The sequence below is a fragment of the Equus asinus genome, chromosome 12 (genome assembly GCF_041296235.1).
Source record: "Equus asinus isolate D_3611 breed Donkey chromosome 12, EquAss-T2T_v2, whole genome shotgun sequence".
In the NCBI taxonomy this organism is placed as follows: Eukaryota; Metazoa; Chordata; class Mammalia; order Perissodactyla; family Equidae; genus Equus; species Equus asinus.
The window spans coordinates 74,040,678-74,066,127 of NC_091801.1; the positions used below are offsets into that span (position 1 = coordinate 74,040,678).

A 25,450-nucleotide genomic window follows, 5' to 3' on the forward strand; every position below is an offset into this window, starting at 1 on the left:
GGACACCACTTCACACACACTGAATGGATATGATAAAAAAGATGGAAAGTAACAAATGCTGGAGAGAACATGGAGACACTAGAACCATCACACATGCTGATAGGACTGTAAAATGGTTCAGCAGCCCTGGATACAACTGGCACTTCCTCAAAGGTTAAATACAGTGTTACCATATGACCCAGCAATTCCACTTCTAAATATACACCCAAGAGAAATGAAAACACTTAGCTACACAAAAACTTGTACATGAATGTTCACGGCAGCATGATTCATAAGAGATGAAGAGTGGAAACAACACAAATGTCCATCAGTGGATGAATGGATAAATAAACTGTGGCAGATCCATACAATAGAATACTATTCAGCCATAAAAAAGGAATGAAGTACTGATACGTGCTACAACATGGACGAAACTGAAAGACATATTATGCCAAGTGAAAGACACAAAAGGTCACATATTATATGATTCCATTTATACAAAATGTCCTGAATAGGCAAATCCACAGAGACAGAAAACAGTCTAGTGGTTGCTAGAAGCTGAGGGAAAGGAGGAAGGAGTAGTGACAGCCAATGGTTACGAGGTTTCTTTTGAGGAGTGATGAAAATGTTCTGGAATTAGATCATGGTGGTGATTGTGAATAAACTAAAACCACTGAATTATATACCCTGAAGGGTAAATCTTATGTTAAGTGAATTATATCTCAAATAAATAATATGCTGATGCAGGCAGAAGGCACAATGTATTCATTAATAATAACTAAATGCCTACCTTTAGTACCTACTACATACAAGGCAATTTGCAGGCATGATTTTGTTTAAACCTTACAACAATTGTAGAAAGTAGCTATTTCTCTTCTTGTGTTTAATGGATAGGAAACAGGCTCAGAGAAGTGGTCCTGCAACTCGTAAGTGGAGAGGCTAAGATTCAAACACAGGTCTATCAATTTTTCAAAGTTCAAGCCTTTCCCACTCTACTACACTCTTTGTACAAGTAGCACCTCGCTGGCCCTTCTATCCAGTGTCCCTTTCTTCAGTAACAGAGCCCCAGTTTGATTTGGGGCAGTATTGTGTTCAGCTAAAGGACCCATCATCCAGCCTCCACGACAGCTGGTATGGCTGTGTGCCCAAGTCTAGGCAGCGAAATGTACACTGAAATGCTATGTAGGACTTTGGGGAAGGTGCCTTAAGAAAAGCTAACACCTCTGTTGCCCTTCCCCTCTTCTTCCATCCTGCTGCCTTCAATGTGGATGTGATGACCAACACTCCAGCAGTCATTTTGGGTCATGAGGTAATATAAGGATGGCATAAGCAGAGAGACCTTAACAGCTTGGGTCCCTGATAATCAGGGAGGCACTGTCTGGCTTTGGACTATCTCCAGACTTCTTTGGCCTGAGAGAGAGGAAAAAAAGACCCTAATTGCAAATGTTATTTGCATTTTTGTTTATATGCAAGTGAAATCTAATCTTAACTTATACACTGGACCTATGAACATGCTGAACCAAACAAGAATGTATAAAAATGGCTAAATCTCAAAATTGGCCAACTTAGAAGTGTTCTACCAGACTCATTTTCCCCAAGTTGTCTTTTATGTTTTAGATTCCATATTCAGAGGCTTAGAGATTCTACTGAATTCTTCTGAAGACAGTCACCAAGGCCAATTTCGTGGAGCTAGAGAATCAGTGAAAAGACTGGTCTCCATTTACCAAGTACAGACATTACATTTTGTAAGCCTTAAACTTCATCTCAGGAATTGCTTCAGAAATACAGCCACAGAGGAGCCAAGAGGCTCCCACAGAGTGGATTTCTGAAGAGGCAAATTTGTTTACACAATCTTTGCACAATTTGGTTAAGAGAAAAGAGACAGGGCAGACTGCAAACAGGAAGTAAGATGATAAAGCTCAAAGACTTCTTTGCTTTAAAATCAATGTTCTGCACAATCTTTCCAGAGCAATTATTTAAAATTCCAGAATTATTTTACCTGCCAGAAAGACAAACAGTAGTGGCCTTTCCACAACTGAGATAGCATCACAGTTTTCCTGTTGGCTTATTTGTTTATATAAATAGATGTGATCTTTATTAGTGACGTATTATTTATAAGTCAACAGCAGGGTGCTACAGTATTGTTGGGTCAAGACTGAGTTTTCTTTGGTTTTCCTCCATTCTCATTAGGGTTTTAAGAATTCAAGCCACAATGACGTCAGTGAGGACGAAACATTTGGAGGAAGGAAAGATTTTTCCATACTGGTTAATATATCTGGTTTTGTACACACTATGAATGGCTAGAGCTGGTAGCCCAAATATTCTTTATGAGGGTAAAAAATTCATCTTATTTTGTTCTTTTGTATTATAGGTAACGTGTCTGTATATGTTTGCAAGTAAGTGAGAAGAGAAAGAATTCAGATTAAAACTTATTACAGTCCTTTCTCCAGACGTGGGGTGGAATTTTTACCCTACATTTTCCCTTTTCTAAGAGAGTACATTATGCATGTGTGCGTGCGCACACACACACACACACACCCCCATCTCATCTCTTCTAGAACATTAGGAACCAGGGAGTAAACCACACAGCTCCCCAGGGAGCCAAATTCATTTCTACAAAGCCCATGCACCAAAACACATGCATTTTTAATCATAGGAGCACCCCCCAGCTCTCACGGGGCCTTCATTTTCTCTTATGTTATACTCCATTCTAACTCATTTGGTGAGCTGGTTTTTAGGCCTTTGTACACTGAATAGAGCAGGTATAATGGGAACAGTGAGGACAGGCTACAAAGACGGAAGGAAAAAAAAAACCAACAAAAAACTACAGAAATTTGCTGGCACACACCCCCCACAAAAAAAGAAATTCTAAATACATGTGCCTACTAATGAGGGCAAACCATTCTGCTCTACTGGTGCCAGGCTCAGTAAGAAGTGATACCGAAAATGATGAACCTGGGAATCAGGAGGGGTCGGAGGCATGATGCTATGTTCCAGGCACCATGCCAGATGCAGGTCTTTTAGAAGAGTTTTCAATCAGACCAGCAAAAACAACATAAAACAAAAAAATGTTTGCTGCTCAAAGGCTTTGCAGAAAATGCAAATTTCTCAAGAAAAGCAGCAATGGCCAAGCTGAGCACAGAGGAGCAGTGAAAAGACCTGGGGTCAAATCTGGACGCTACCATTTGCAAACTGTATGACACTGGGCGAAGGACTCAACCTTCCTCATCTCTACAATGGGGCTAATGACAGCAAGTTCAGAAGTTGTTATGAATATGAAATAAGCTAATACATGTCAGGGTACAACCTCTGTGTCCCATAGAGGTTCATTCAGTCCAAAGAACTGAGACTTTACTCTGCGTGTGAATCTTCACTGCTTTCCATGAAACTGTTATTACAATTATTATTTGATCTAATGATGCCAATTAAAATCAATGAATAATATGAGCCAGCAGTTTCACTCCTAGGTGAATGCCCAAAAGAAATGCATACATATGTTCACCAAAAGACACATAATAATGTTTATAGAAGTACTGCATATACAATGATATATGTATAAATGCTCAGGAAGACTGGGGCTGGTCCACTGGCATAGTGGTTAAGTTTATGTGCTTCACTTTGGCAACCCAGGGTTCACAGGTTCGGATCCCCAGCGTGGACCTACACACCACTCATCAAACCATACTATAGTGGCATCCTACATACAAAATAGAGGAAGACTAGCACAGATGTTAGCTCAGGGCCACTCTTCCTCACCAAAAGAAATAAATAAGCTCGGGAAGAAATCTGCAGTTTCAAAGTAACAACTCTGTAGGATGCTACACTTCCACCCCTGGTCTTTATATTCCAGCCTATCTTTGGTCCTAAATATGTATTTTATGCATATATCTTTCCATTGGTTGGTATATTTTATAATGTAATGTGCCCTATTCTCTGAAGAATACAGTGGAGTATAAATACCTACATAAACACATACATACTTACACAGACACAAACACATAGAAGATCTGGCCCAGGCTGTCTTTCACATTCTTTGATTCTAAAAAGGGGCCAACTCAGGGGCTGGCCCCGTGACCGAGTGGTTAAGTTCGTGCGCTCCGCTGCAGGCAGTCCAGTGTTTCGTTGGTTCGAGTCCTGGGTGCGGACATGGCACTGCTCATCGAACCACGCTGAGGCAGCGTCCCACATGCCACAACTAGAAGGACCCACAACGAAGAATATACAACTATGTACTGGGGGTCTTTGGGGAGAAAAAGGAAAAAATAAAATCTTTAAAAAAAAATCTCTATAAAAAGGGGCCAACTTTTCTAGCCAGAAAATGGTCGCACATCCGGGAACCCCATGGTACCTCTGTTCCTTGAGCTTTCATATCTATGCCAAGGTTGATTCCAACACACGTATATTCATGACAGGGGCAGACTAATACCAACCATCTTAAGGAGGGAGAAGCTAAACAGATTCAAGTAGGAAGGAAATTAACACGTTTAGCACTTATCATGTAGCAGGCAAGGGACCTGGTGATCCCAGTATTTTTCATTCCATCCTGAGCACAACCCCGTCCAGAGAGCATAACTGTAGGGAGGCTAAGAAACCCACCTCCCACCAGGCAGCGACTAAGCATTTGCATCTGCCCTGTAATCAGTTCTTCTGACTCCAGGATCACTTCTCTGTCAACCACACCACAGCTGAAGGCCACCAGACAAAAGAGACATATTCACCGTGGATCTGGGATGGAGATGATCTGGGCGGTAGTTTATGTTCTAGTGTTTAACCCCCAGATCCTAGTATTATCAACCCTGAGACTGCAAAGTTTTGGAATCATGTTCCCACGTAACGCAGTCTCCTCTTGAGGATGCAAAAGGCATTTAGTTAGGGTCAAGCTTCTGGGCTGTGGTGGGTATATTATTTCGGCATAATTGGTTTTTAACAAGCATAGGTACGTGCTGACTGTAACACATTGCAGATTTTGCCCCACTCAACGAACTGGCTTCATCATCACCTGGTTCCTGCTGAAGCAGCAGCACAGATGTTGAAGTCAAGCTGACCCAAGTTTGCGTCCTAACCTGTGCCACAGTGTCTGGCTTCCATGGGAGGTGCCCAACCCGTGACTCTGGAAAATGGCAGGAGCCAAATGCATCTTGGCTTCTTTTCATACAAAGAGGATAACAGAGCTATAACGATTTATCCCTTAAGGACAGTGGCATAACTGGTCACAGAGCCCCCATCTGCAAGGCATCTGCAATTACCTTCAAGGCTAAACGTAAAAGAGGCTCCACTATAAAGAATCATCCGAGGCCCATTCAAGGAGCAGTCCCTAAGGAGAGTCAGCTTTGGGACCTTAGCCTCACTGAAGCCCTGATCCGCTGCCTTACCCTCCCAATACGCATCTTGACTACCCCTGTTTCCTAACTGCTCCACACTGCTGGTCTCAGCTACGGGCCTTCCCTGGTGGGGACCTGGGGACTGACGGGTGGAGAGGACCTAGGCCAATGTCAGCGATGGTTTATGGTTATTGACTAGTGCTTCATCGCAGGGCTCTAAACTCTTGGATTCGATGCTCCTCAGCCATCATGCACCCTCCCTGGTTAATATTCTGTTGGCAACTGTAGGATGGACCAGGACAGGGATGCCCTGGAGAACTGGCTTGGAAAAGAGGCCCCCGCGGGTTCTGGCTATGGCTGGGGGTGGGAGTGGGGGAGCCGAGGAGGAAGGTGAAAAGTAATGCAAGCAAAAAAAGACAAGAAATGAGGTCTCATCCCTCTGGTTTCACTGGAGAGGATTTTGAAAAGTGTAATAGAAAGAGCAGGCAAGCGGAGTTCTACCAGCAAAAAATGGAGGGAAAGGAAGGGAACACCCATTAGTGCCCACCCATTACTCAGAACTTTATCTCTGTTATACCTCCTTTAACTCTTAGACAACCTGTGAGGGATGCAAGAGGATCCCCATTTTACAGACGAGCAAACTGAGGCACAGAGAGGTTAAATACTTGGCCCACATCCTAACAAGCAGGTCTGTGTGATTTCAAAGCCGGTACTGTTTTTTCAACATCAGCCGTCTACAGCTTCATCCCTGCACATGTACCTGAGAAGCAAATCAACAAATGGGAAGACACGGATTTCTACCTGATCTGAGGTCCTTGGAGGGAGGACATAACTTCCCCTGTCTTTTCAGACACACAAACACACTCACACACCACACACAAACTGGAAGACAAGAATTATAACCTATTTGGAATTATAGTTTTCCTTTTGGGTCCTTTAACCCAGCAAACGTGGGCTCCTGGAGCACATCCTACAGTAATTCAGGTTGTTTTTCCTCTCTCTCTCTGGCTGGGCGCACTGCTTCAGATGATTTCAATTTGGAAGCACAGAGAGGGCCTCGGGACCAGGAGGTGTGGGAATGTGGCCACGGGCTGGGCTGCGCGCTCCGCCCTGGGTGCCAGCGCCTCCCACGGGTCCACACAGCTGGGTCTCCGCAGACTGCACACTAGGGCTGATTTTCCTTTCCTGATCTCAGGAATTCAGGCAAAGGCTGGCGGATATGACTCAATTAGCTCAGTAACTGTGGCCGGGTGCAGCCAATGGGAGATCAGCACGGCATTTACTTGCTTTTTAAATTTGTTAAAAAAGGTCTACTTTTCCACTTTCACTTCCAAGTTCAAATAGCGCAAGAAGTGTGAAAAGTTTCCTGAGAACCAGTGAAAAGAACCAGGCGTCTCAGAGTTGGAAGGACGTTGCCATCCTTTTCCCCAGCACAAACCTCAGAGATAACACGGACAGACACACACATGCACACTCAGACATAACAAGGACACACACATACACACTCAGAAACAGCATGGACAGACACATACATACACACTTAGAATCCTGAGTCCACACATGATTGACAAGCAGATACTGCGGGAGGAGACTTTTTACTAAAGATCAGTCACTCATTTATTCGTTCGATACACACACCACCACCTACAGGCTGCTGGCTTCTGAGCGAGGTGCTGCAGGTGGCACATAGGAGCAGGGCAGAGCCGAGCCCTCAAGGAGCCTACAGTCGACCAGAGAGTGTGCAGGTGGCCCACCAGGCCCCTCGCTCGCTACCCTTCCCTGTCCTGCTCTGGACACATCTCAGGGCTTCTTAGCCCTCTGACTTCCAGTTGGGTTCAGCCAATGGGATGTACGGAAGGCAACTGGAGGAAGAGCGTGCAGGGAGGGGTGCCTCCCCTCCTCTCCAGGCTGCACCCTCTCAGCTGCAGTCTGAGGGCCTCTGCACACAGCCTCTCTGGCTCCCGCTTCCCAGAGGCATCCCTTCCCTTGCCCCTCAGACCTTCAAAGGAGCCTGGAGTGCCCCACCATCCCTTGCGGTTGCCCTACCCTGCACCCACACTTCTCAAATGAGTCCTTTATTAAACTCTGCTCAAATGGTCCTATTTTGAGTGTGCCATCTGCTTCCTGCTGGGGCCGGGACTGATCCGGGGAGGCAGAGTAAACAGACAATTGCGGTATAATGCAGAATAATAAAAGATGATACTGTTTCCCAGTGAAGCCCAAGAGTTCTGGGGTCTGATGGCTTGGGTTGTGCATCCTGGCTCCACCACTTACTATCTCAGTTAGCCTGAGTTTCCATCTGAAAAATGGGGTTAATGCCAGTATCTACTTCATAGCGTGGTCGTGAGGATTAAATGAGATAATACAAGTAGTGTGCTCAGCTCAGCGTCTGGCACACCATCGATGCTGACAGATTATTTGAGTTAAGTGTGCAGTACCATCAACACAGGGAGTGCCCTATATGTATCTGTTGAATGGCTGAAGTGCTAGGAGAAATAGATTCAGGAGACATGGAGAAGCGACAGGGCAATGGTAAAGAGGAGATGGGAAAGGACTGCCTGGAGGAGGTGATGCTGAGATGCGTCCTGGAGGGGAAGTTAGCTAGTAGGATGGCTAGCAAAGGGTATTCTAAGCAGAGGGAACAACAGGTACATGTGCGTGGACGCCTGACACGCACATCAGATGTGGGGCAGTGCAAAAAGCTCAGTGCAATGAGTGTAAAGGACATGTGCCAGGCTGTCAGAGAGCTGAGGCCAGGGGGAGGCGGGGACCACCAGGGAAAGCTTTGAATGTCACGCCAAGAAGTTGGTCTTTGCCCTTAAAGCAAGGGAGAACTTCGAAGCCGGCAGTGGCCATGAAAAGGTTTGATGCTGAGAAGGTTCAATATGGCTACAACGTTGGCCTTGACCTGGGGACAACATGAGCACACAGCAGGCGCAATGCATGACTGCTGAAGAATGGATGCAACACCAGCAGTTCTGTACAGCAAGATCTGTCACCTTCCTCCTTCTCTCGCTCCTTCCAATGCACACACCAACATACAACATGTCATGATCCAGGCAACTTGCCAGTCACGGGTCTTCCCACATTTCCTCATCTGATCTCACTAATACTATGCCCCACTGTGGTGTAACAACAAATTTATTTGGTGTTGTCCCTGGTTCCTGGCACAGAGCTCCTAACACCCTAGGAATCTCCTGAGTGATAAGAGAGTCTTTTGTATGTTAATGAGATGAGACGTGGGTAGGGGGCTAAATAGCTTCAGGATGGTCATCAGATAAATCTCCAGGGGAAGAGAGGGACTGGAGTTCAATCGCCAATGGCCAAGGTATTAATCAATCCTGCCTATGTAATGAAACCTCCAAAATCCCCTAAACGCCAGGGATGGGGGAGCTTCCGGGTTGACAAGCACATCAACGTGCTGGGAGGGCAGCGAGCTGGAGAGCGCAGGGCTCTGTGCCTACCCCCATAGCTCGCTCTGTGCACCTCTCCCATTTGGCCGTTCCTGAGCTGTATCCTTTATAATAAACTGATAACAGAAGTACGGATCTTTCCTGAATTGGTGAGTCATTCTAGTGAGTTATCAAACCTGAGGAGGGGCTTGTGGAAATCTCCAAATTTACAGCTGGTCAATCAGAAGTAGCACATGGGACTTGCAACTGGCATGTGAAGTAGGGGCAGTCTTGCGAGACTGAGCCCTTAACCTTTGGGGTCTGTGCTAACTCTGAGTAGTTAGTGTCGGAATGAACTGAATTGTTGGGACACCCAGTTGGTGTCAGAGAATTGGAAAGTTGCCTGGGGTCAGAAGTGGTGTTAGAAAAAGAGACATCACACCCATGAACACTCTACTTCATGGCATGTGCCGGACACTCCCTCCCTCCTCCCAGCTGGGAGACACACCTGAGCCCCTCTGCCGGACTGACACAGGAGGACAGCGCTCACAGGGGCAGCTCTGTGCTCAATGACTCAGCTGCTGATTCATCTGTCCCTCTGGGTGTGATAGCTAGAGGCACTCGGGACCAGCCAGCCACCACACCCCATGCCTGGCAATGTCCCTGCTCCCTGTCCTCTGGCTCCAAGGTCCAGAGGCTGGAGCATACTGGCCAGGAAGCCTGTCCCATTGCCACCCATGCTCTATCCCCACCCCTGTTCCCCATGACATGCTGGAGAAATGATCCCTCTCTTTCTTCTCCTCAACACCTATTTGTCTCGGGCTGGGTTTCCCAGGAAGTGGAGCCTGAGACAAGGATTTAAGGAAACAATCCCAGGTAGATGAATGGGGAAATAAGATGGAGAAGGGAAGGAAGCCAATACGGGTGCGTTAAAGAGCAGGTTATCACTGAGGGCAACTGGGGTTCAGTCCTGTTGGGGACCTCTGGGAGATGCTACAGAACACACCTCAGAGTTGTGCACCCGCAGGGCAAGGAGGCTGGAGCATTTATCCCCAACTCTTGTCCTTCACGGGCTGAACGCTGCTCCCGGGGAGTGAACCCCCGCGCTTCCGCACTGACCCCTATGCAGCCGGAGCAGGCAGAGACCACCTCAGGAGGAGCGTCCTCTGGCGCCCAGCACACGGGACCCGGGGTGCGCCAAGGGGATCCAGGTGGACACCAACGCTGCCCCTGAAGACTGCACAAGACAAGAACCACCACCTGGATGCAGTCAGTCCTCGAGGAGGGACATGGACAGGTCAAGAGGTGACTACGACCCGGGCAAGTGAAAGCATCGGCTGAAGGCACTTTTAGGGCAGTGCTGTCCAAGAGCCACATGATGCAACACACGCAAGGCAGGTGGTTTTAAATTTTCAGTCGCCACATTAAAAAGTAAAAGGAAATAGGTGAAATTGGTTTTAATAATAAATGTTATTTAACCCAATATATCCAAAATATTGTCATCTCAACATGTGATCAATAGAAAAATTATTGATGACACAGTTGGCATCCTTTTTTCATAAAGAGTCTCTGAAAACTGGCATATTTTATACTTACGGAACATCTCAATTCAGACCAGCCACATTTCAAGTACTTAGTAGCCACGTGTGGCTGGTGGCTACCATATTGAACAGCACGGTGTTCGAGACCAGTGAGGAGCATCTACTCAAGGCTGGACAAGGAATTGCAATGATGGCTTCCCAAGGCACTTAGAACAAAATCTAAGCCCTTGACGGGGTCTCAACGCCTCACCTGATCCCGCCGCTGTCCACCTCCCTGACCTTACTTGCCAAACCCTCTTCCTCTCTTCCCATACCCACAGCCTTGCTTCTTGTTGTCCTTCCTGGAATGTGCCACCATAGGGCCTTTTCAAATGCTGTTGCCCTCACCTGGAATGCCCTGCACCCAGACCTCTGCACACTTCCTCCTTGTCATCCTTTATGTCACACTCCACAGGGTCCCTCCCATCCCACTCCCGAGCCCTTAGTCTCTCTTTACCGTTATTTTCTTAAATTATACACCATCAGAAATTATCTTGTTCATTAATACTACCTATTGATTTTATTGTCTCTCCCATCATCCACTGAATCCCCAGCTCCCAGAGCAATGCCTAGCCAAAGGGGAGGTGTTTAATAAATATTTGTTGAATAAATCAATGAACCAATAACTGCTCTGACAGAGGAGAAACGGAGCAGAGAAGAAGGACCAAACTAATTCTGTTGCAGGCACTGTGATTTACTGTCTTTTGTATTCCCAGCACATAGGGCCATCACCCTGTAGTTGCTTGTTCCAAAATGGAAAAGCAATTAACGATGGGGAAAGGGGCTGGGGTGGGCGGTGATGGCTACTTTAGCCGGGAAGGGCTTCACCAAGAGCTGGCTCTCGGAGGATGAATGGGGAGTGTGCAGGGCAAGTGGGGCATCCCTGGCAGAGGAATAGCCCGTGCAAAGGCACAGGGGTAGAGAAGGGCAGATCATAATTGGCCAACACACATTAATCGTCACCCTCTCTACTAGTATCCCCCTCTCAGTAAACAAGGACTTGCAAGGCTCTTTGTTCAATCTTCCACCTGGAATTAACATCCCACCCTCAGTCTGGTCCAACTTCACTCTTGCCCAATCTGGCAGGCGGGCTGCTTGCTTCTCAGATCTTTCTCCCAAGGGGCTCCCCAAGTTCCAGCTACCAGGAGGAACACTTCCTGGTTGCACCCAAGGAGCCTGAGACCCATGTCCACATCCCTGACTGCCCTGGGGAAAAAGAAACTCTCTTCACCGTGGACGAGAAGCCAGAAGGCTGTGAGCCCGGAACCACTAGGGGCCAGAGAGGGGAGAAAGTCTGCCTGAGAATGAAGCCAGTAGAGACAAGGGCAGAACCAAGAGACCTACTAGGCGCCAGGCACTGTGCTAAGTGCTTTCATGAACTGGCTCATTTAATGCTCACTGAGCCGTGTGAGGGATCTATTATCCCCAGATGAGGAAACTGAGGCTCGCCATGGTTAGTGGCTTGCCCAAGGTCACACAACAGGGAAGTGTTAGATGGGAGAGTCTCCTCATGTTTACGTATGTAGTACTGTCACAGACAAAGAGACCGAGTCCTGACAGTTCCAGTGGCGTCCCTGGATCCAGGAGTGCCTGAAGCTAGATCTAGCCTTGGACTTCTCTGTTCCAGTGACTGCCACTGAAAGATGTCCAACTGATACAGTATTTCTCCCAGAGAGGTGTAAGGACTTGCCCAGATCGCCGCGTGAGTGTGGGTACCCAAAGAAGGACCCAGGTCTCCTGGCGCCTCTCCAGGGCTGGGCACCTGCTCAAGGTGAAGACTGCCCTTTGTGACACAGGTCGCACTCATCTGAACCCTATTTGAACCCCTGGGAAGGGGGAGCCAGAGTCCTCTAACATTAAATTTGCTAATGACATGGTAAGTCAACGTCGCAGGCATGCTCCCTCCAGGTCCCACCAGTCACTTTATCACCAAATAAGACAATGGCAACCCAAGAGCAATCAAAGGCTCAAGCCAGATGGGACACTCTGAGGTGAAATGGAACGCTCTCAAGTTCCAGCACGGAAGGAAGGTCTTCGCTGATTAAAATAAACACATAAACTACCTTCTTCTCCATGTATAAGACAGACCAGCTCGAAGGAAGGGGCAATTACAACTTGTCAGGTGCAACATCAAAGCTGTCAACATCGCTATGTAATTTATGACCTGGTCTGCAGACAAGCATTCATTCTGTGTTATAATCATCACCCTCCCTCTCCTGTTCCTCAGAGAACCCCACTGCTGGGCAGAGGTGGGGAAAGCAGGACACTGGGAGTCAGAAGACGTGGGCTTCAGAGAGGGGGGTGCCTGTTACTATTTGGGGAACTTGCGTAAGTCATCCTCTCACACATCACTTGCCTCGGTGGCTGCCATTGCCTCCAGTCATTTATTCATTCAACAAACACTTATTGAGTGCCTACTATGGGCTAGGTACTATCCTAGAAGCTATGGATAGTGGTAACCAAGACTGGGATGGTTCCCACCCTCCTGGAAGTTAGAATCTAGTAAGAAAGACAGAGACTGGCATGAATAAAGGCAAGATGGTACACCCTCCCCACCCCCCATCCCCATAGAACATGGGAGTTGCATAAGGTTCTGTGGAGACGCAGAGTGAGAAGGCTAGCTGAGTTGGGAAGAGGTGTCAGGAAAAGCTTTCCTGGGGAAGTGCCCTTTAAGCTGAGACTCAGATGGGCAGGAGTTAACTAGGAAAAAGGAGAAGAGGAGAAGGGGGCAATGAGAGTGTTCGTGCCAAGGGGCAGCATCTGGGAAGGCCCCAGGAATGGAGAGAACAGAGTTCTTTAAGGAACCAAGAGAACCCGAGTCTGGCTGGAAAGTAAAGGAGAGGCGAGTGGTGGAGATGCAGTGAAGCAGTGGCAGGCTGGATTGGGGGAATAGGGCGGAGGGCAAAGGTTTATACTTGTCTGAGGACAAGGAAGCCACAGGAGGGACCACCACAGTGTCACAGCACTTACCGTGGGAGCCCTCACTGCTTCCCAACCCGCTCCTGGATCTGCCTCTCAACCCATCAAACTCCTGCCCACCAGGCGGAGGCTGCACTCATGGGAAGGGTATGGGATCTGGGGGCTGCCTGACATGAGGGGGCAGAGACATGGACCCATGTTTCAGAGGAGGCTGGCAGTCAAAGGCAGGGACTGGAGGTCCAAACTCTGTCTTTGATCCAGTGGGATGAGCTGAACAAAGGAGCTCAGAATAGAGGATGGGAAACACAGGCAGACGCTGTCCACACACAGATACCGCCTGGAGCGATTCCAGAGGTGAGCGATGTTGCTGGCTGATGGAGGTGGGCTCGAGGTTCATTTAACAGAGCCAAAGCAGAACAGAGACACTGGAACGCCTCCTAAGGAAGCTGACTGGAACCTGAGCCACACTTCAGCTCTCCCTACCTGCAGTGAATTGGTGAGCGGGGTGGGCACCGCTGTTTTTGCCTCCTCAGCATCTATTATTCCTTCTTCTGGTGACTGTACTCCAAGTTCCCATTGGGAAAGCCACCCTCTTCCAGCTCTCAGTCTTTGGTTCCCATGGTGCTGACCTTCTACCCCCAGCTCTGGGGATGGTCAGGTGACATGAGCCTGTTCATCACCTTGTCTCCAGTGATTGGGTCACGTGACCCAAGTTGGACCAACAGGAATCAATTTAGAGATTTTGCTAGAACTTCTGGGAAGAAAAGTTCTGTATGATACGGAGGTTGTTAGACCAGGAGCTGCAGGACAGATGCTTCTGGAAGCCACGACATGGAGACTGCAAATAAAGCCAGCGTAGGGGAATGCGCTACTGAGAGATGAGGGGATGGGGGAGAGATTCAGTGGTGATGGAGAGAGCAAAAAAGAAAGACTAAATCTTTGAATCCAATCATTCCTGGGGCTAGGTTTTACCCCAAGAGCCCTCTGCTACATAAACAAGTAAAAATTTTTATTGCCTAAGCTGATCTGAGTTGGGTTTCTATCGCCCAAAACTAAAACTGTGTGGTATATACAAAAACATATTCCCTCGTGACCTAACCCATGGCTCTGAGCTCCTGCCTGCCCCCACCTCATGCCTGGTCCTGAGGAACATGGAGCGGGGCATGAGGGAATTCAGACAGCGGCCCCGCCACCACGCCAGCCAGAGGCCTGAGTACAGAACCTTGCACACTGTAGACACACAATCCCTACTCTCAGAATTATCGGTGAAAACTCCACTTCCAATCTCCTTTCTCAGCAAACTCGCACAGTTTGGAAACTTCTGAAAACTGTACCTCACTTGGAGAAGCAGCTAGAAGTGGACTGCCGTCAGCCATGGTCTGTGGCTCAGGAATCTAACAGCCAATTATCTTGCTGCTGACGAAAAGAGAGCAGCAATGCAGAGCGCGGCAGAGCGCAGTGCAGCCAGTCGTGTTAATGACCTGTCTGCAGTGACTTTGTAAACCCCCATTTTCAGTTTTGCAGCTCAGCCAAAAACAGCCACTCCACGCTTCAGCTTGGCAAGCACATCTTCACCGTGGAAGCGACGCTGCTGTTGCTGAGGTTATCAATTCGCAGGGAAACCTGTGTAGTTGTTTATGAGCACCAAACCCCAAATATTTGCAGAGAACGCCTTTCAGGAGCTTTCAGCACTGGGGTAACCCACACAGTGTCCCACATCTCATTCTTTTTTCTTTTTTTACAGAGAACATTGTTCTCTACTGAAATCTGTAAAATGCATTAGCACACAGTTTCCATTTTAAACCAAAATCAAATCAACTTTAATATGGATTAGGTGGCCGAGGCTGCTGTTTTCCCTAAGATTATCTTTGTGAGTTCTAGCATGTTGGATGACCCAGCAGGGAGAAATGTGAAAACAGAGACCAAGGTCCGTAAAAATGCTCAGGTCCCACCCACTCTTCAATCACTAGTAGACTCACAGGAGGACGGCCTGGCCTGGGAAAGGATTCTACGAGTAACCGGCCTAGAACTGGCATTTGATGTTCACGATTGTTCAGGGGCCGTTGGTTTGATTTCAACAACAATATGTATTTATTGAACATCTACTATGTGCCAGGCTCGATGCCAGGCATTAGGGTGCCATTAGTAAATAAGCAGCCGTTACCACTGCCTGTGGTCTTGGGGGGGGGGGGGACGGTGAACAAATAATTCCAGATTGTTACAAGTGCTGGGAAGAAAACGTCCAGGGTGCAGCCAGAGAGAATGGGGTGGTGACAAAAGATCTGTCCGAGGAAAGAGCATCCTAGCTGAGACTCCAGGGTGAGAAGATGTCACCCCTGTGAACAGGAGAGGTTAGCGCACAGGAGATGCAGGGAGGGGGCCCTGCAGGCAGAGACGCAACATGCGGCAGAGTCCTGAGACGGACAGCACTTGCCGAGTGTGGGAAGAGAAAGAGGCCAGTGTGCTGAAGTGTGTTGAGGGAATGTGGTGGGGGCAGAAGGGGGCACAGGGGTAGGCAGGGGCTGGATCATGCTGGCCTTTGTGAGTCTGGATTTCATTCTAAGTAAAATGGGCAGGGGGTGTTGGGGCCACTCATGAGTTTTAAGCAGGAGCATAGCATGATCTCATGCACAGGGAGAGAAGAGAATAACGCACGCTGGACACATTAAACTGCAGGTGCCTGCTAGACTACCAAATAGAGACGTTAATCGGATATTTGCAATAATCAAGTCTGGAACTCCAAGACAGGTTCAGCTGGAGATAATCTGGAAGCAGTCAGCATACAGATGGTCTTCCAAAACATTTTGAGGTTGGCTGGAGGAAGGGGTGCCCGACTGACAAAGAGGGCAGAGTCACAAGAAGAAATCCAAGTGAGCCTGGTGCCGTGGAAGCCAAAAGAAAACAGTTTCTAGAGGGAGGGAGCGGTCAGCGGGGTCAAACGCCTCCCAGAAGCTGAGTTGATGCTTTGAGATTTGGGAGTGGGTGGGGAGAGGGCTCATCTTAAAAGGCTTTCCTTAGAGCTTCGGGATGATTTAACAATGCAGTGAGTAAAAGGTGAAATTCCAGGCTCCAGGGCCAGACTCCCCACAACTGAATTCTACTTCTATCACTTATCAGCAACTTTCCAAACCTCCAGAAGCTTCGGCTTGTCTTTACAATGCAAATAACAACAGTGTCTACCTCACAGGGTTAAAGGATGAAATGAGTTAATAAACAGCAAGTGCTTAGAAGAGGAAAACGCCTGGCTCATGTTAAATGCCCCGTAACTGTCAGCTTTTACTACTATTGTTGTGGTTGCTGTGATAATTAATACTAAGTGCCAAGTGCTGGGTTTTACGTGTATTATCTCATGTAACAAGATATTGTTATACCCATTTTACAGATGGTGAAACTTGCCTAGGACCACCCAGTGAGTTCTGAGGGTAGAGTGGCATTCACATCTAGGTCAGACTCAGGCTGAGCTCTTAATCACCACTCTGCAATTCGTCATGTGACACCAAGATGGGTGGTTAATGTCCAGGGCAAGGAAAACAATGGCCTACTAATGTAGTGATTGTTATGGACTGAACGTTTGTGTCCCCGCAAAGTTCCTATGTTGAGATCCTAACCCCCAATGTGACAGTATTAGGGGGTGGGGCCTTTGGGAGGTGCTTAGGTCATGAGGATGGAGCCCTCATGAATGGGATTAGGGCCTTTATGAAAGAGACCAGAGAGCTCCCTCACCCCTTCTGCCATGTGAGGACACAGGGAGAAGACCGCCATCTATGAGCCAGGAGGTGGCTCTCACTGGACACTGAATCAGCAGCGCCTTGATCTCAGACTTTCCAGCCTCCAGATTGTAAGAAATAAATGTTTGTGGTTTAAGCCATCCGGTCTATGGTATTTTTGTTGTAGCAGCCCGAGTTAAAACATTGTACTTCTGCTTCAACTTGCATTTCCAGAAGTAATTACTGATTGTTAAATTGGTTCTGGCATGCTTATGGTTATTAGAAAACCAATCTAATGGTTTCAGATTCATAAAGTGACGAGATTGTGCTAGATCAGGTCGTATGAATTGTGCTACAAGAAACCTCGCCCAGGAGGACAGACCGTGGTCCCCCACATGTATGGAGCTCTGGGTCCCAGTCCTACTTAACCAGAACAGCTCTGCTCTCGTCTGTTTTACACACTGAGCTCTCTCTTAAGCCTCCATCCGAAGAAAATATTCTGATACAAAAAATCGAAAACCGCGAGGCTTGGCATTTCTCAAACTGCACCTGCACCAGAATTACCTGTGGTGGGTGTTAAAACGAAGAAGCTTTGGCCCCACTACAAACATAAGGAAGCAGAAACACTCCAGGGAGGGCCTGGGAATCTACTGTTTAACCAGATCCCTTGATGACTCATGTGCATATTCGAGTTGGAGAACCATGTAAGGTGATCTCTATTAGTTCAACATCCAATACACTAGCTATCGGCCACTTCGGGCTAATTTCAACTTAAATGGAAATTCATCAAGATTAAATAAACTTTAAAAATCCAATTTCTCAGTTGTAGTAGGTACATTTTAAGTGCTCAACAGCCACCTGTGGCCAGTAGATACCACAGAAAATGAACATTTCCTCCCATAATTACAGAAAGTTCTGCTGGACAGTGCTGAAAGTTCCATTGGACAGCCCAGACATCAGGACTCTAAGTCCACTTGAATGATGTACTGCTTGTGTTTTACACCAAGGCACTAAAGTCCGTCGACATTTCCTACCATTTTTAACTGTATTCAAGGCATAACGTGCTACCTAAGGATATATTATTACACTCATCATATCAGACTGTTCACAAATCTATTTCCCTGACACACTCTGAGAGCCTTGAAGGCAGGAACCATGCACGTATTATTTAGGTCTGTATTCCCAGTGCCTGTGGCTTAAATAAATGCTTGGCAATTTCTTCGTTGGCCCATACAACAGAAGCGAGATATAAAGCTGACAATGATTTGTCCCTGCTAAAAGCATTCACCAGCACATCCATTAGGCTGGCTACTACCACAAAAACAGAACATAAGGAATGTTGGCAAGGATATGGAGAAACGGTAACCCTTGTTCACTGTTGGTGGGAATGTAAAATGGTGCAGCCGCTGTGCAAAACAGTATGGCGGCTCCTCAAAAAATTAAACACAGAATTACATATCATCCAGCAACTCCACTTCTAGGTTTGTACCCAAAAGAATTGAAAGGAGGCTCTTGAAGAAATATTTGTATACTCATATTCACAGCAGCATTATCATAACAGTCAAAAGGTGGAAGCAACCCAAATGGCCACAGTGGGTGAATGGATAAGCAAAATGTGGAATATACACACAACGGAATATAATTCAGCCTTAAAAAGGAAAGGAATTCTGGCACATGCTACCACATGGATGAATCTTGAAGACATTACGCTAAGTGAAATAAGCCAGTCACAAAAAGACCAATATGGTATGACTCTATTTCCATGAGGTATCTAGAGTAGTCAAATTCACAGAGATAGAAAGTAGAGTGAATGGTGGTTGCCAGTGGCTGGGGGAGGAAGGAATAGAGAGTTGTTGTTTAATGGGTACAGAGTTTCAGTTTTGCAAGATGAAAAGAGTTCTGGAGACGGATGGTGGTGATAGTCACCCAACAATGTGAATGTACCTAATATTACTGAACTATACGCTGAAAAATCATTAAGATGGTAAAGTTTATGTTATGTGTATTTCATCACAATTTTTAAAAAATTAATCAATAAAAATTTTTTTAAATGCATTCACTAGTGCCAACTAGAGGAAATATATCAGCCTCATGGCTTGAAGAAAATGGCTTTGGAAGAAGTCTGGTCCTCAATTTATGCTGCAGCCCCTTGGGTAGGTGCGGGGAGCAGGAGGATGGAGATGCAAAGATGAGACGCAGAGGCATTGTCAAAAGCCTGACCTGGAATCTTACCTCTTTAGAAAGAGCTTCTGCAAAAACCCCAGATGAAAGACGCCCTCTTGGTTCCCCTGACCTGCTCTCCCACTGACAGTCGTCATCAACATTCCTCTTTTAACTGATCCTCAGAACTTCCCGGAAAGGTTTCGCTCTGAGAGGTTCTGATTCCATACGTCTAGGGGTATAGTCAAGGGAATCTTATTTTTACAGAGTTCTGCCGGGGAGCCAGAGTTCGGAGCCCCTAACCTATAGCATCATATAATATTATGCCTTACATTATGGTTTCTCTTTCCATGCAGCTGTTGCTCCCATCTTCTCATCTGGTTTGCAAACTTCTTGAGGGGAGTTATTCTGCTTTATATCAACCATGAGAATCAAAATCACTTGCGGAATGTTTTTAAGACTGCAGATGCCTGAGACGCACCACACATCTATTAAATTAGCATCTCCAAGCATCTGTGTTTTTTTTTTAAAAGCCCCAAAAGGCATTCTGATGCACACTCCTGGATTGAAATCTGCTGCTCTGTGGGCTAACAGGGTGCTTGATGCAGAGGTTGGTCAACGTCTGCTGAGCGACAGACAGAAGGAAGTCCCTTGAATAAGCTATCTAAAAGGGAAAATAGTGTTTCAACCGTGGCACTTATTCCAAATATTTTTCTATATTTGGCACACAATTTAGGCCATATGATAAATAACAACAGTAAAAATTAGCATTTATTGAGCAGCTAATATGTGCCAGGTGCTGAGCATGTGCTTCATAGGTATTATTTCATTTAATTCTCAATCCTATGTCTAGGTACTGTTATTGTCTCCATTTTACAGATGAGGAAACGGAGGCACAGAGAAATTAAGTCGCTTCCTCAAAAATAAAACTTTCCTTTTTTTTCATGAGCATTCTCAGAAATTTTAAAAAGCAATCATAATCTTCTTTTTATTGGCTACATTGTTCTTCATTGTTTTACCCTAACTTTTTTTTTTATCCTTTCGCCCTAATTTGTTAACTCATTTCTCATTGTAGGGCAGGTTTTTATCTTGTTTGCAACCGTTTGCCATTTGAAATGAGGCCGCACTGGACATCTTTGTGCTACGGGTGTTTTCTCTATTTCCAAAAAACTTTCCTTAGAAAGACTACAGGGAAATGTTCTGACGGTGAATGGCACTGAACACTGAACAAAAGTCTTTATTGAGAGGAATGTGCTGAATGAGCTGGGCACAGCGGGGGCGTCTTTCCCGGGGAGGTGTCACACGCCCTGTCATGATCCCACCGACAAGCACTCAACATCTACTATGGACCAGGCGCTCTGGCGAACCCTTTACAGGTTTGATCCCACTTGGTCCTCACCAGAGCCCTGGGAGGAGGTACAGATGAGATGCCCAAGGCAGAAAAAGGCAAGACATGCCCCAGCCCACAGCAGAGCCAGGACAGGAATCCACAGTTCTGACCCCCAGGCCAGGCCTTCCAGGAGAGGCGGGTGTTCCCCAGGACTCCCTCATCAAACTCCCCAAGAAATAAAAACTGACGCAAGCAGCAGGAAAGAGCTCTGCCCGTCCACTGGGGAAGGCACAAGAACGTCCCTGTAGGCAAGCGATGAAATGCCTGCCCCAGTTCCCTGGCAAAAAATCCAGAAACACTCGCTCAGAGCAACACAGGGTTCCTGCCCTCAAGGCGTGAATGCTTTAGATGCTGAGACAAAGTGGAAAGGAGGGAGGGTGGACAATTACACCTACTCAGGACCCACCGAGCACCAGGCACCCATGGAGGTGCTTTATTCACAACGTTATCTATATTTGTTACAGGTTGAATTGTGTCCCCCCAAAACTGCTGACATCCTAGCCCTGGGTACCCATGAATGTGAGTTTATTTGGAAATCGGGTCTTTGCAGACGCAGTTAAGATGTAAATTAAGATGAGGTCAGACAAGTGGGGTGGGCCCTTATTCCAAATGACTGGTGCCCTTGTAAGAGAAGAAGTGGGAAACACATGGAGAAGGCCACGTGGCAACAGAGGCCACAGAGATTGAAAGGACACAGCTGTGAGCCAAGGAGCACCAAGGAATGCCAGCCAACAGAAGCTGGGAAGAGGCAAGGAAGGACTCTCCTCTACAGGTTTCAGAGAGAGCGCGACCCTGCCGACACCTTGATTTTGAACTTCTAGCCTCCAGAAGGGTGAGATAATAAGTTCCTATTGTTTTAAGCCACAGAGTACTTTGTTATTGTTATGGCGGCCCTGGGAGACGAAAACAATATTGTCCAATCTTTTAGTTCCATCAAGACAGAAGCTATCTTTTGTTCATCTTAGTATCCCAACAGCTAGTGCAACCCCTGGCACACAGTAGGTGTTCAGAAAATGTCTGCTGAGTGAGCAAGGGAAAAAATTAATCAAGTATAAACCCCACAGAAGGAAGAACTATGTCTTTTATCTCGACAAGAGACCAGAGCCAATTCGACGTCAAATAATCATTTGTAGAATGAACAAACTTTTTTAAATGAATGAACAATAAGCTCAGGAAGACTGGAGCAATGAGTCTTACTCATTTATCTCCCCAAGAGTCAGCATCGGGCCTGGCACAGGTAGAAACTTCCTTCCTTTATGTATCTAAGTGAGGAACGGCAGACGCCCTGGAATAACCGGTTGAATTTTAAACAGACTCAATTATATTGAAAGGGCTTTCACAGTGGAATTTGAATGCTATTGTTTTTTTAAAACACATGTCTTTTTTCTTTTGTATCCAGAAATCAGAAGGCTTTCCAACCCTTCCAACAATCTTAGAAATGCGGCTCAGAGGTGAGAGGTCAGTGCCTTCGAGCTCAGCTCGAGGGACACACTTCCCGTCCATGAGCAGCGTTCATTCCTGACCCCGGCCCTGCGGCCAAAAAGGGACATCAGCTGGGCTCCGGGAAATTCAATTTGTGCTGACAGCTGGTGGCATGATAATGACCTCTGGAAAGGCCAAAGGGGGTGTCACAGAGGTTTCTCCTGGGCCTGGTTTAGGAGGGTCTAATGTTTAGGTCAGTTCATTTCTACCTATGGAGAAAAACCCTGGAAATAGGGCCAAGTGATTTCTCCTGCTGGCTCAGGATTCAGCTCCACTTACAGCTGCTGTCTGCCCTCGGCTGTCCAGGTGGTATGTGAGGTGAAGAAAGGAACCACCTTGTTCTTTATTCCCCTGGACCTGAGCTTTCCCAGGGGTGACAACTGCATTGTTGTGGGATGTGACTTCATTCATTCATTCATACATTTATTTTAACAAACAAACAAAGTAAGAGGTCCCTGGACTTCTGCTTTGATAGATATAGAAAATGTCTGCCCTCTGGGTTCCCATTCTCGTCTACTGAACTCCAAGCTCCAGCGCTGCCTGCTCCATGGGGTGCCAGGTGGATGTCAATAACAGTCACAGTGACAAACAAGGAAAAGAACAGCTGACCCCTTCTCAGTGCCGCCTGGCAGGGAACGGAGGGCACGGCTTTGTGTTTTTCCCCGTAGCCCTCATGTGATCGGCTCACCCGCTGATGTGGGAAGCGTTCTTATCAAAGGAGTCGGTTGAGATGGACATCTATGTTATTTGCGTGGGTGGGTTAGTTTATGTGCCCCTCCTGTGGCCCCAGGGCGTCCCACACTGAGCCAAACCAGGGCAATTGGGATGGTGTTCACATCTCTCCTGTTTCTCCAGAGAGAAAGCCCCATGAGGATAGGGCTCTGTCTGCTGCCTGCCCTTTCACATTCCAAGCACTCCAGCCCTGTTCCTGGCACATAAGGAATAAGGAATTGATCGATATATGTCACATGAATGAGCCAACAAACAAACAATGCAATGACAGTGTCGGGCCTTGTGTGATGGTGAGGAGAGCGCAGGCTTTGGAACCAGGTGAAGCTTCCCCCATGCCCCACCACAGCCCGCCCCATGCTTTGTTTCTACTGAAGTGTCATATAAATACATAAACCCATGTAACCAGCACCCAGACCAGGAAACAGAACATTCGCAGAATCTCAGAAGCCCGCCTCATGCTCCTTCTAGTCACCACCCCAGGATGATGCCCCCAGGACTAAAGCACCACCCTGCCCACTGCACGACATCTGACAAGGTGCCCATCCTCCCTGACTCTGACCTTCAAAGTGGGGGAAATAATACTTACCATGCTATGGGTATAAAATTTGTAAGTGTATGTGCAGTGCCTGGTAAACAACAGTGGTATCGCAGTAACAGCATAGTAATAGAAATAGCAGTAGCAACAGCACTAGCAGCAGCAGCAACAGCAGAAAAGTGGAAGCAGTGGTCACGATGAGTAGTACTAAAGTAGAAGCAGTAGTTGTAACAGTAGAAGCAGCAGGAGTGGTAAGAGAAGTAGTCATAGTATCAGTAGTAGTAGTAGGAGTAATGGTAATAGTAGAAGTAGTAATCGTGGTAATAGAAGTAGTTGTAGCAATAGTAGAAGCAGTATTAATGGTAATAGAAGTAGTAGTAATGGTAATAGTAGAAGTAGTAGTAATGGTAATAGTAGAAGTAGTAGTAATGGTAATAGTAGAAGTAGTAATCATGGTAATAGAAGTAGTCATAGCAATAGTAGAAGCAGTATTGATGGTAATAGTAGAAGTAGCAGTAATGGTAATAGTAGAAGTAGTAGTAATGGTAATAGTAGAAGTAGTAGTAATGGTATTAATGGTAATAGCAGAAGTAGTAGTAATGGTAATAGTAGAAGTAGTAGTAATGGTATTAATGGTAATAGAAGTAGCAGTAATGGTAATAGTAGAAGTAGTAGTAATGGTAATAGTAGAAGTAGTAATCGTGGTGATAGATGTACTCATAGTAATAGTATTAGTAGTAGTATTGGTAATAGAAGTAGCAGTAGCAGTAATAGCTGACATTAATAGAACTTATGTTCCAGGCACTGATCCAAGTTCTTTACCTTAACTCATCTAATGCTCAAAGGAGCCCATATAAGGATGTAGGATTTTACAGATGAAGAAACTGAGGCATAGAGTGGTTAAGGAGCTTTCCCAACGTCACATAACTATGGAGCCATGGATCCAGGATTCAAACACCAGCAGCCTGGCTACAGAGCCTACCCTCTTAACCGTAATCTTTCAATAACTACTTGCACAACAAAGAAAGATTTGTCCTCCAATGTCTGTTCTCTTCTTTTTGTATAATAACAACTCTCAATTTTGGTAAGCACTAGTCTCACAGTATAAAAATCATATTTCCCAGCCTTCCTTGTAGCTAAGTGTAGCCAGAGGACTAACTTCTGGGCAATACAATACAAGTAGAAGCAGCAAGTACAACTTCCAGGAAGCACCCTGAAAGGGAGGGGCCTGCCTTTCTTCCCTGTCCTTCTTCCCTCTCGTAGATGTGATGGCTGGAGCAGAAGCAGCCAACACGGACCATGAGGTGACCTTGGGAATGGAGGCCCACATGGAAGAGAAACAAGACAGGAGAAGCCTGGGTCTCTCACAGATTGCTGTAGCAGCCCTGCACCACCTGTGTCTGAACTTTCATAAGGAGGGAAATTTACTTGTATCTTCAAGTCAATGTTCTTTTAGATTTCACATGATTCACAGCAAAACCTAATCCTAAATAATGCACCGTTATTGCAGTTATAATTATCACCTGAAAAGACACCTGCAAAAACAAATGTCACTTTTGTGTTGGACTGGATTTAAAAAATAGAACAAAATAAAATAAAACTTTGGGTAATGGTCAAACTATGAAAATAAGCAGGCAAAGTCTCACTTATCCTGGAAGGTGGCAACAGCGCCCTATGACCTCATGTCTGGGTCACATCAACGCCTCTCAGGTTGGCCTCCCAGCCTCCAGCCCCTCACCTCTCCCACCCATTCAGAACACTTTTGCTTGTCTAATTATCCTTACAAATTACTTTCATCCCCAAAATTGGAATAATTACAGTGCCTTCTGTGCCCACTTTAGGCAAGACACTTCATTGTATACCTTTTTTCCTAGTCTGCACAAAAAACCTGGAACATAAATATTATCACCCGTCTTTCATAGATAAGAAAACAGAAGAAACAGAGAAGTTTAGCGACTTGCCTAAGGTTACACACAGTCGGGGCAGAGCCAGGATTCAACCACCCGCTCCCAGCACCCACACTCTTTCCACCACTGAGCTGACTTCTGGGAAATGCCAGCTACAGCAGATTGACCCTGTGTCAAGAAACCCTGGCAACTTTAAGATTCTCAGACTCTACGAGTTTTCTCTGCCTCGTTTTCAGGGCTCTTCCTGTCTGGTCTAATTTTTTTATCACCCTCTAACACAAACCTCCACCCACAAGGCCAGACTCCTCAGACCCCATCACGTGCCCCATCCCAGGCCTCAGTATCC

General features: G+C 46.5%; 1 protein-coding gene across 3 annotated transcripts in view; it reads right to left on the minus strand.

The window, feature by feature from the left end:
• Positions 1-25,450, minus strand: part of ASAP1 (ArfGAP with SH3 domain, ankyrin repeat and PH domain 1) — a 343,885-nt gene that overhangs the window by 279,919 nt on the left and 38,516 nt on the right. The window lies entirely within an intron of this gene.